The 11,916-nt window shown below is 36.0% G+C and overlaps 1 protein-coding gene across 1 annotated transcript in view; it reads left to right on the top strand.

The window, feature by feature from the left end:
- Positions 1-6,599: 6,599 nt before the first annotated feature.
- The window catches only part of PRND (prion like protein doppel), a 42,449-nt gene continuing 37,132 nt past the window's right edge, over positions 6,600-11,916 (top strand). The window contains exon 1 of the mRNA XM_074287167.1: positions 6,600-6,680. The gene's annotated coding sequence lies outside the window, so the exon portion shown is untranslated. The remainder of the gene's footprint in view (positions 6,681-11,916) is intronic.

Raw genomic sequence — 11,916 nt, 5'->3', positions numbered from 1 at the left:
CTTGCTGATGTTTGCTTTTCTCATACTTCTTGATTTGTACTTAGAACTTAGGGAACGCCCTTCACCTAAACAGGCTAAAACTTACCAGCTATAAACAGGTTTTGACCTGCCAAAATGGTTTTGAAAGTTGTTGTTCGTCCTTCAGTCTGGAAAAGGACAAATGAGATCACATGTGGTGATGTCTTGACTTGCACATGAATTGGATTTAAGTGAAGCCAAGTTGGGCAAAATCATCAGGCTTGCTCTCTTCAGGGTCTTCAAAGTCCAGCAGCAAGATGAGGGTTAAAGTGGCAATGGCTCAGGATGTGGTGGGTCTCTCAGAGTAGTCTGAGGCTCCCAGAGGCGCAAACACAGCAAGAAACTAGTGTCAGAAAAGCCAGACATTCCTTACTCTAAATCCAACACTATCCAGAAATCCAGGCTGCCTATTTTCTCCCTGACAATGTTCTTATTATTTGCATAACTGGAACAAAGACATAGGACAGAGAACAACAAAAATAACTCAGATTTCTATAGTCTTTTAAGGCAAAGGGAGCTAGATGGTATAGCAGACAGAGCTCTTATATTTGATTTTGGAAATAGTTGAGTGTGAAGGCAGGGCAGGGAAAAGCAGGGAGGTCTCCTTGGTTGGACCTATACTTTAGAAAAATAATTTAGTCAAGATGGCAGAGTAGTAGGAAACTGGACAGATGAGATCTCAACAAAACTCCTCCAAACAGATTTAAGTTAATATATCAGACCAAATTTAATGGGGGAATCCAGAAAAAAGTCACAGCAAATTATTTGACTAGCTCAGTCCAGTCAGAGGGTCTGGGGATACTGGGGATGGATCAAGACAGGAATACTTAGCATGGAGCACTCTACTACCCAGGGAGAGGCTGTGCATCAGGGCAAGAGGAAATCTTGGATCATACAGAGTACCACCAGACTCATACAGAAACAGTACAAGAGGGACAGATACCAACTTAGCAGCCTTGCTTCCCACTACTCTGGATCATAGATGCTAGGTGGACTGAGAAGACTGCAATAAGGTATCAGAATAACGAACTCTGGAACTACTATTGAGAGAGAAAGAAATTCAGAAGCAAGCTATAGCATGTGGCCAATCCCATGAACAGAGCAGTATTTCAGTTATATCTAACTGCAAAGGAATAACTAGAGCAAGAATGCCAGGATAAAGGGGAATCTTCAGTTCTATCATCCTGAACCAACAGAGCTTTCCAGCTGGCTGACAGGGACTGTCCATAGTGTTCTACTGTTGATCAGACCAAATCCCAAGAGCTGATAGAGCTCAGACCAAGGGGGCATCAATCAGACTTTGCTCTGGATCAAATCCCTTTGGAAACCCTGAAAGCATGCAGCTCCCTAGTCTTTTTCTGAGATGATATCCCAAGAAAACATTAATGGGACCAGACTAGAACTTCCTTCCAGAAGTGTGACAGTGCCCAGCCCTAACATTAAGTCCTAAGTCAGGAAGTAGATTAGAAGAATGTGCAAAGAAAAAATAGAATCCCACCATAAAGAGCTATTACTTTATCAGGAAAGCTCAAAACACCAACCCAGGAGAAGAACATTTATAGAAATTGCCTCAAAGAAAAACCAGTTTAGACACAAATTCAACTAGAATTCCTTGAAGAGAAAGTTTTAAAATGTTTTTATTAATAAAAATGAGAGCAGTTGAGGAAATCATGGGGAAAGAAATGAGAGCTAGAGAGACAGAATTGGAAAGGAAATTAATTAATTAAAAATTTCCCAAGCAACAAATTCCCTGAAAATTAGAAAGGATCAAATAGAAGCCAATGACAATAAAAGAAGAAAAATATTAAAACAAAGTCAAAAGATAAAAATATAGAAGAAAAGAAAATGTAAAGTATGCCATATTTTAAAAACTGACTTGGAAAATAGATTGAGGAGAAAAAAAATAAAAATCATTGAACCATCTAAGTATCATGACCCATCCACTCCAATAAACCAAGAACTTTTAGGGAGAAAAAACTGCCCATATCTCTTAGAACTAGAGAGCAAAGTGGAAGTTATTAAAAATCTACCAACCACTTCCTGCAAGAAATTCTAAAAAAAAAAAAAAAAAGGAATATCATAGCCACAATCCAGAGCTCCTCCACCCCAACAAAAAACCAACATTGCAAATAGCCAGAAAAATACAAAAAGTTACATGGAATACAGTGGAGGGTAGACTAGAACAAGTTTCTTAAACTTTTCAATATGGACATCCCTAGAAAGTATACTGCCAAAGTAAGCTAACTTATCCACAGCATTCAAAACTTCACTATTTGCAGAAACTTTCGGTTCCACATATTCGTGGCTGATGGAGTACCTGTGTTTCCTTGATGTTAATTGTTAGGCCAAAATCAGCAGAGAATTGATCCATACTTTGTTGCATCTCAGCTTTGGATGTTGTATCGAGTGCACAATCATCTGCTAACAAAAAATCATACACCAACATTCCCTCCACTTTAGTTTTGTCTCATAGCCTTTTCAGATTGAAGAATTTACCATCAGTGTAGTAGCTGACTTAGATTTCACATTTGTCCCCATTGAAGGCATTTGACAACATGATTGAAAACATCATGCTAAAAAGCATGGGAGCAAGCACAGCGCCTTGTTTCTCTCCATTGGTGACTGGGAAAGCTCAAGAGCATCGCCCATTGTCCAGAACCCAGGCAAGCATCCCATCATGAAATTGACATACTATACTAAGGAACTTCTCTGGGCAACCAATTTTCCATAAACCCTCACAACTGACAGTATCAAAGTCATTGAATACATTGATACATTGAATCAAAGTATCACTTAATCCAGACCTCTGTTCTGCTCCTGGCATTTCTCCTGGAGTTTGGGGCAGTAAACACTATTACTTCATGGGGTGTACCAGCAGGATAGTTCATCCATCTCTAAGAAGGCAGCATTCAATTCCATCAAAAGTAAAGTACAATCTAAACTTAGAGAGATGCAGGATTCTTGGCTCAGTAAGAAAGCAGATGGAATTCAGTTTTTTGCTGATTGTATCAATCCAAAGTGTTTTTATGATCTACTAAAGGCTATTTATAGTCCAGCAACATATGGACCATCTCAGCTACTCAGTGCTGATAGTGACAAACTGATCAGTGATAACGCCATATCCTGGAGAGATGAACTGAACACTTCCATAGTGTCCTCAACAGACTGTCATTAATCAATGCTGAAACTATTAACTGTTTACTTCAAGTTGAATCACTCCCTCCCTAGCCAAAGTTTCAACTGATGAAGAGGTTTTGAATGCCATTCAGCTACTTTAATGTGGTAAAGCACTTGCTGCTGATTCTATTCCAGATAAAATTTAGAAGGTGATGGGTCCTTTGCACCTACAAAAGCTTAAATTTTCCAGATTATATGGTAAAAGGAAGTTATGTTCCAGTAATTCAAGGATGCCTTCATTGTCCATCTTTATAAGTAAAGGGAATAGATTATCCTGTGACAATCATGGAGAAGGGAAGTGGTTTTCTTAGTCATTGCTGGCAAGATTCTTGCCAGAATCCCCCTTAATAGGTTGATCCCACCCCTGGAAAAGGATCATCTATCTGAGTGACAGTGTGGCTTTAGAAGGAGCCAAAGAATAGTCTTAAACTCCTTCCACTCACAACTCTTTTTCACTTGAGAAATTTTTACATTACTCTAAGTATATAGATATGTAAAGTAGATATACAAATCAAACATTTATTGAAAATTAATCATAAAGAAAGCCCTTGTTTCTCTCCATTGGTGACTAGGAAAGCTCAAGAGTTTTGTCCATTGCCCAGACTGTCATGACAAACAGTTTTAAAAGCTTTGGATTAAAGTAGGGACAGAGTTGAGGAAAGGAAACCAAACAATTGTAACAGTTCAGGAATGACATGATGAGTGCTGTATTTGTTAAGAGATGAGAACATATATATGAGAGGTATTGTGAAACTTGTGATGACAAAACTTGGCAATAGATTGCTATGAGGAAAATGTGTGAGTGAGGAGTCAAGAGTTATACAAAGTTGTGATCCTGGGTGGTTTAGATGATGGGATGCCTTTAAGAGGAATAGGGAACTTCAGAAGATGCAGGAGTTGGGGAAATATGAATTCTGTTCTCCTAGAAAAATGATTGTAAGGTATACACTCTTCCAGTCATTTCTCTATTGGTTGGAGCCCAACAAAAGACTCAGCAGATATCTACAGCCACATCAGTAAAATTTCTTCTCTGGAAAAACCAGAAAATGTAGTATCTGTTTTCATGGCTTGGGACTCACATTAGGTTTCTTTTTACTCCAAAAAAAGAATTCAGACCATTAAAAGGCATCTCATTATCCTATTTTTCACAGTGCTCCTCCAAACCTTTTATTCCCCTTCAATCCCCCCATGGTCCTTTTCCCCCTAAACTCTTTGCACTCTACTTTCTTATAACTATCTATCTCTAATTATCTCTAAGGAATAAGTACAAAATGCTGTTTGGCATTCAAAGCCCTTCATAATCCAGCCCCCTCCTATCTTTCTACTCTTCTTTTTTCTTACCCTCATCACATTAATCCAGTGACAATAGCATCCATTTCAAAACTTATTTATAGATTTAAAAAGTAATCCACCAAGCAGAAGACACTAAATCGCCTTCCCTCCAGTTCAACAAAAATTTATCCAGTGCCTATTATTTGCTAAGTATTAGGATTATGAAGAAAAAGAATGAAGTCCTACCCTTAAGGAGCACATAGTTTGCTAGAGGGAAGTGGGGGGAGGCTCACAAAAATTACCTATTAATGTGCATGGAGGTATGCATATCTAGAGAGATTACCAATATCACTGAAATCACAGATCCTTGAAATGTTCTGTTATTAATATCATCATTAATAATAGAACTTTCTATATAAATATTGTATTATATGTAATATAACAATAATAATGATTATGAAGTTTAAGCTATTGAATATGCTTTGCTCTAGAAAGTCTCCATGCCATGAATCTCTGGATCTCTCCCTGATATCTACCAGATCCTATGGTAGGGAAAGTCAATGGTGAATACCAGTGACTAGAATCAAGTACTGAAGAACCAAGGGCTCATCATAATAGAATCCAGAAGAGGTGGATCAAAGACCAGGTCTCAGATAGCTATATATCTGAATCCAGATGGCTCTGAAGGGGAAAGTGAGGCAGGTGACCTTGTCCAGCCCTCTCTCACTTAAATCCAATTCACTTTCATGTCATGACATCATTTCCCTGAGGTCACGGTCCTCTTTGAGAATGAAGAATAAACAAAAACAACCTCTGCCAGATGAGACCAGCCATGCAAGGACTGATGATTCTCTGGGCCCTTTTTCTCCCTCTGAAGCTCTATCTAATCTCAGAGTTTAAGTTAGGGCCAAAGTAGGAGACTGCACAAAACAAACGCCCCCAGCTGTGCAGAGCCTAAAGCAAGAAACTACATCTGAGCCACATCTAGATACTTTAGTATCAGTTTCCTCTTTTCCTTTGGCATACAGTCATATAGATACTCCTTACGACTGGTCTAGATTGGTATATATCCTTACAGGCATTCTCACACCCAACATTTCCCTTCTCCAATACTTTATACCATGGCAGAATAATCTTTTTTTTTCTACATAAAGATGGTCATTTTACTACTTTACTCAAAAACAAAAGATGCTAAACTGTTGGACAAAGCGTACTCATAAGCAATGTACTCAAATGCGGCCTGTCTGGAGCAATGTCAGTGTGCTCGCTGCTTGATAATATTGCTTTAAAGAGATGATGCATTGCAACCAATTGATTTTTTTAATTTTAATTTTCTCTGAGTTCCTAATGGTACATAACATTTCCTAGGCATTCCATTTAAAAGGCTATCATGGTCTATCTAGGTCTTTGGTTTCATTCTCTTATTTTTTTATGACAGTAACTTTAATGATTATCCTCTGAAAGTTTTTAACTCTATGGTATCAAGATCATCTTCAAGGAGATTGAGCTCTAAGACATAGATTCTAGAAAGTACATCATCATCTGTCAGTTTTTCCTCCCTCCTCTCCCTTCCTTTTGTTTAGATTTTGGTCACTTCTTATTTGGAATGCTGTTTCATTTGGAACAATTAAATAGTGATGGTCTGGTTACAATAATTTTATTTTTTTAATCGTTATTCCTTCCAAGAATATGTGGTGTGCATATAGCAGTCACACCCTGGAAAAACCATCTCAATAGATGGATTAAATCAGGCTGGGATGGATGAATGAAAACGGTTTGATCCCAAAGCCATGAAGATGGTTGAAACAAATGTTGGGGAGTACTTAGAGCCTGGTCAAACATCGGAGATGCTGTGGTCATGCACTGCACTGGGTCATTGCCAGTCATCCTGACTTTTGTCCTGCCACTGGATTGAGTCAATGCACTGGGGTCAGATAATCAAGCACTTGAGGCTAATTACTGATTGGACAATGCTCTATAAGAATACGCTTGGAAAATGGCCCTTCCCACTATGCTGTGCTGGCCCAATCATTTGGGGTATACAGAGGATTGTGGGAGGGACTAGGCGGTGCAGTGAGACTAGCCAGGGTCACTTCTGGGAGAGAGATGAGAAGGTGAGGTTACAGAAATCCCACGCATCCACTCTCTTTGCTTCTATCTCTAAAGACCAAGAATAAAGACTTTTGCTTATCCTGGCTCTGGCTGATTCTAAGGTACTCAGGGTGCTAATGTGGTCATCACAATAATTCATTTATGTATTTATTTGGTACACTATTTTCTATGCATTACTGTGTATGATTTCTAGGCTAAACATTTTTCAACATAGTCTTTTGGGAAATATAAAACAGGTTTAACCACTTACATTGCTTACTATGTTGTTAACTTGTTGAACAATAATTTTAACACTGGTATCTACTAGTCTTCCTTTTGCAGTAAAAATGATGATGGATTTGAAGTTCAAATATCTAAGATTCAAATCCTGGCCCTGTCACTAATTACCTTTGGTTTTCTTTCTTCGTCTGTAAAGTTAGGAGTTTGAATTTGATGATCTTGAAGTTCTCATCCATTTCTAAATCTATGATATTGTGATCCTATGATATTCCATTCTGGAAAGCCAAGCCAAATTGTAATAAATCATAGGTCACTTAAAATAGGACAAGCATGACTATCAGTGACTGTGCTATATATATGATAAGTGCTTATGAAATGCCTTTTGTTCACTCATTCATCTTTATCAATAATTTCATTTATCCTGGAGCAAAATTAACCAATGGTAGTATGATGAACTTTCTTTTAATTGCATATTTTATATGTCAATTGCTAAAGCTTTATTAAGATGTTTACTTAATTCCCTTTGCATGTCCATGAAAATGTACTCTCTTGAAAAAGATAACTTTCTTCCATAATTAACTGTCTCACAAGTAGAGAGGAGATAGAATATCATACTATTCTTCTAAGAAAGATTAAAGGATCTCACCATCAATGATTGATCCCTTCACATCTAATCTGAATCTGATCATCCTTTAGCTAGAATTGGGTAATGGAATATTCTCAAGGTAGTGAAAAGAATGACAAAGCCAAAAAAAGGATATTGGCTGCTGCAAAGCCCACCAGAGTCTCAAACTGTACTAGTAACTCATGCCAGTGCATTGGAAAGGGGGGTAAACTCCTAATATAATTTATTATAAATAATTATTATTATATATTAGAATTATTCAGTATACATTGTAAATACATTAAATTGTAATATGCATTATAATTTATATAATTATAAATACCTTAAAATGTAAGGTTTGATCACCATAATTTTGCAAAAATGAACAACATCAACAAAATTACTTTTGTAGGAATATTTAAGTGATTTAAAATTTTGCTATAGGGGCAGCTCAGTGGTGCGGTTGATAGAGCACCAGCCCTGAAGTCAGGAGGACCTGAGTTCAAATTTGACCTCAGACACATCACTTCCTAGCTCTCTGACCCTGGGCAAGTCACTTAACCCCAATTGTCTCAAAAAAAATTGCTATAATATTACTCTACTCACCAAATTTATGAAATCATATCTAATTTTGAAATAATTGTCTTCATCTGATTTGGTTGAAATCAACCTTTTGGAACAAAAAATTAGTAAGTGGACTAAGGAGACTAGGAAAAAATAAAGAAGATAATTGAAATATTAACCACAGCATCTGTGATCTTACCAATAAAGTTACTCCCTCCAACAGTGCAGGTTGTAACTCACCTCTCTTCTTATCTAGACTTTTTACCCCAAATGGCATTTGCACTGATAGTTTGGGCCCCCCATAGGAGCAACTGCCACATCAGGTTTTGGGAATAACCCAATGAATTACTATTTCTAAAACTATAGCTTTCAGGTTCCCACCATTGTGTTTCCCATTAATATATATGTATATTAATTATTAATGTATAATCAGTTAATAGACTAAATTTGTTTTTGAAGGATATTTATTCAAATGACATTGCAATAATTGTAGGTAACAAAACATTCCTATCTATCCATGCCCCCCTTAAAAAAAAAAACTCTGAGGCATATTCTTTTATAAATATATACCATTTGGGATGAAATCATGGGAACAAACTTAAAGTACAATGATAGTCAATAGGGGTGACCAAAGCAACTGATAATCCAGAAACAGTCATATATCAATGATCTTCCTCTCTCTAGAAAATGTTAATGAAGTTAATACAGCATAACATCTTTGTTAGATGGATCAATATGCTACCATTCTGGTCCAAAAGGTTACTGGGCTTCTGTGCTGTCTTCTTATAGGACATGTTTTCTTTTCTAGACATGTTGGACTGGGTAGGCAGCTAAACTGTTGGACAAGACCCTCTTAAAGGCTTAGCTTCTGTGTTTTGTTTAGCTAAATTTATTTGTTACAAAGAAGGGCTTTTATTTTTAGTAGGGAGGAAAGTGAAGTGGGAGTTGAGATGGATATGTAAAAGAAGAATGTCAATGAAACATTTTAATATGTGCAGAAAAAATACAGAAAGAAATTCAGAAAGGAACATAGACAGTGAGGGTAATGTTAGTAATTACTAAATTTAACAAATACTTTTAAAATAATCTATAATATTAACATATACTTTAAAATAATCTATAATATTGATTTATGGTCTCATAGATAATACTTCTTTCTGTTCTTTGCCTATGAAAATGTTCAATATGTGTTGATGTTTGTCAAATTTGTAATAAAATGAAGAAAATTTTGGGGAAAAATATATTATAACACTTGCATTGTCTATCTGTTATTTTTCACTCACACCATATCATTATTCTACCTCCTTTTCTAAGCATATTTTTTCCCTGTATCATTTTTTTATTTGTTTTGTTATGTTTTGTATGGGAGACATTACTAATCATTGAGGCAGCTACAAGGTAGTCCAGTGGATAGAATGCTGGACCAAGATTCAGGAAATCTGATATTAATTAAGATTCAGACACCTAACTAATGGCTTGACACTCAGCTAGTCATTTAATTTTTGTTTCAGTTTCCACATCTGCAAAATGGGAACAATAGTAGTTCCTACCACCCAGAGATCTTGTGAGGATCAAATGAAGTAATATATGTTAATCACTTTGCAAATCTTAAAGCCCTATATAAATGCTAGTAATTATTATGTAGAGCCTACCTATATCCACCATATTTCTCTCCATTGTCCTTTGGGAAAATTTGACAATTACATAATTTTTAGATATAAATCATCACTGGAAAAATATTGGTACTAAAAAACAGGCTTTTGACCTTTGTTACCTTAACGGAGGGTTTGCAAGTCCAAAATGCCATCTAGACATTTCACCAATATTCGCTTCCTAGAAAAGAGATAACTATGCAGTTCTGGCCCACAGATGCTTCTGCCCCCTTCTTTTACAATAAAAGAATTTGAAAAACTGATCCAGGAGTTTAGCGATATTGAGAGATGCTTTTTGGTGTATAGTGAACTCAATGGCCATTCTAAGGGCTACAGATTTGTGGAGTACATGAAAAAAGATTGCTGCTAAGCCTAGGTCAGAACTGGATAAACAGTTGGCAATGAATGTATATAGTTGTTGAATGTGAATTAGTTGTTCACTGATCTCATTCATTTGGAGTGTTTATGTATCAATAAATTCCCCAGGGATTTCACTGACTCCCAAGAGCTCCTGTAAGTTTTCTCCTTTAGTCATTTTAGACATTTAGACATTTTAGTCATAGTGTGTTTGCTCAGTAGGTATCTTTCTGAGGTCCTAGGTTTGAAAGCCTTTTCCAGAAGGCTTTCTTTATGCAGATAGTCAACAATGATAAAAGAGCCTAAGTTCAATCATTGAGAATCGCACTTGCAATTTCAGATTGTTTTTTCTGCTCCTTCCTTAGGTTAGGGCTGAAGACCTTCGCATCTATGGCATTTGAAAATGAGTCTCCTGTTGTTACCCACAAGAGAAATTTGTCTTTTAAATCATTTAAATGTGACCGTAGCAATCTATTTGAACAAAAAGGTTTCAATAAAACTCTTGAAAATGAAAATGGTTAATTCCATAGAAAAATTAAACCTCTAATTCTCATTAGAGGTTTGATAAATATCTAACTTGAAACTTTCTCATTTTTTTCAAATAACAATTCTAGTAAATCAGTAGGAAATGCACAATAGATATTCTTTCTGTTAGTATTTAAGAACACCCTCACCAAGCCATTCCAGGCAACAAGTTCATGACAAAACAATTAGTTCTCTTTTGATACTTGGTTTTAAAATAGTTACCCTGTTCATAAAAATGTTAATAATGTAAGTATACACAATTTTCTCAGTGTGGGCACTTGATCAGAATGCAATATTCATGTAATTTATTAGATATTAGCCACTGAGTATTCTGATAGTAAATTATTTAACCTCCCAAACTAAATTAATAGTGAGCCCCTTTTGGAAGTACAAAACTGAGGGGAAAAAATTTTAGAGGCGGTGATAAAGGCCTCATTTTAAAAATATATAAAAAACTGTGTCAAATTTATAAGAATACAAGTCATTCCCCAATTGATAAATGGTCAAAAGATATGAACAGACAATTTTCAGATTCTGAAATTAAAGCCATCTATAGTCATATGAAAAAATACTCTAAATCATTATTGATTAGAGAAAAGAAAATTAAAACAACTTTGAGGTAGCACCTCACACCTCTCAGATTGGCTTAAAATGAAAGGAAAAAATAATAACTGTTGGAGAGGATGTGGGAAAACTGGGACTCTAATGCATTTTTGGTAGAGTTGTGAATTGATCCAATCATTCTGGAGAGCAATTTGGAATTATGCCCAAAGGACTAAAAACTGCATATTCTTTGATCCAGCAGTGCTGCTACTGGGTCTGTATCCCAAGGAAATCATAAAGAAGGGAAAAAGGATTCATATGTGCAAAAATGTTTGGGAAACTCTCTTTGTGTTGGCAAAGAATTGAAAAATGAGTAGAAGTCCATTAATAGGGAATGGTTGAATAAATTATGGTATATGAAAGTATTAGAATATTATTGTTCTATAAAAAATGATAAACAAGTTGCTTTTAGAAAGGCCTGGAAAGATTTATAGGATCTGATGCTGAGTGAAATAAGTAGAAACAGGAATGCATTGTACACAGTAACAGCAAGATTGTGCAATGATCAGCTATGGAAGACTTGGCTCTTCTCAGTGGTTGAGTGATCCAAGACAATCCCAATAAATGCCATGCTTCCAGAGAGAGAACTAAGGAGACTGAATGTAAATCAACATATGCTATGTTCACTTTTTTCCTTCTGTTATTTTTTCTCTCCTGGTTTTCTCCTTTTGCCCTGATTTTTCTCTCCCAACATGATTCATACATGTGTATTTTTTTAAAAAATAATATATATGTATAAGCAAGAAAAGACAATAAAACAATAAAAAAGGAAAAAACAATTGTGAACTCCTTTTAAGTTACCTAGTCTTCTCC

Source organism: Sminthopsis crassicaudata, chromosome 2 (assembly GCF_048593235.1).
Source record: "Sminthopsis crassicaudata isolate SCR6 chromosome 2, ASM4859323v1, whole genome shotgun sequence".
Taxonomy (NCBI): Eukaryota; Metazoa; Chordata; class Mammalia; order Dasyuromorphia; family Dasyuridae; genus Sminthopsis; species Sminthopsis crassicaudata.
This window is presented reverse-complemented; position numbering and strand designations above follow the sequence as displayed.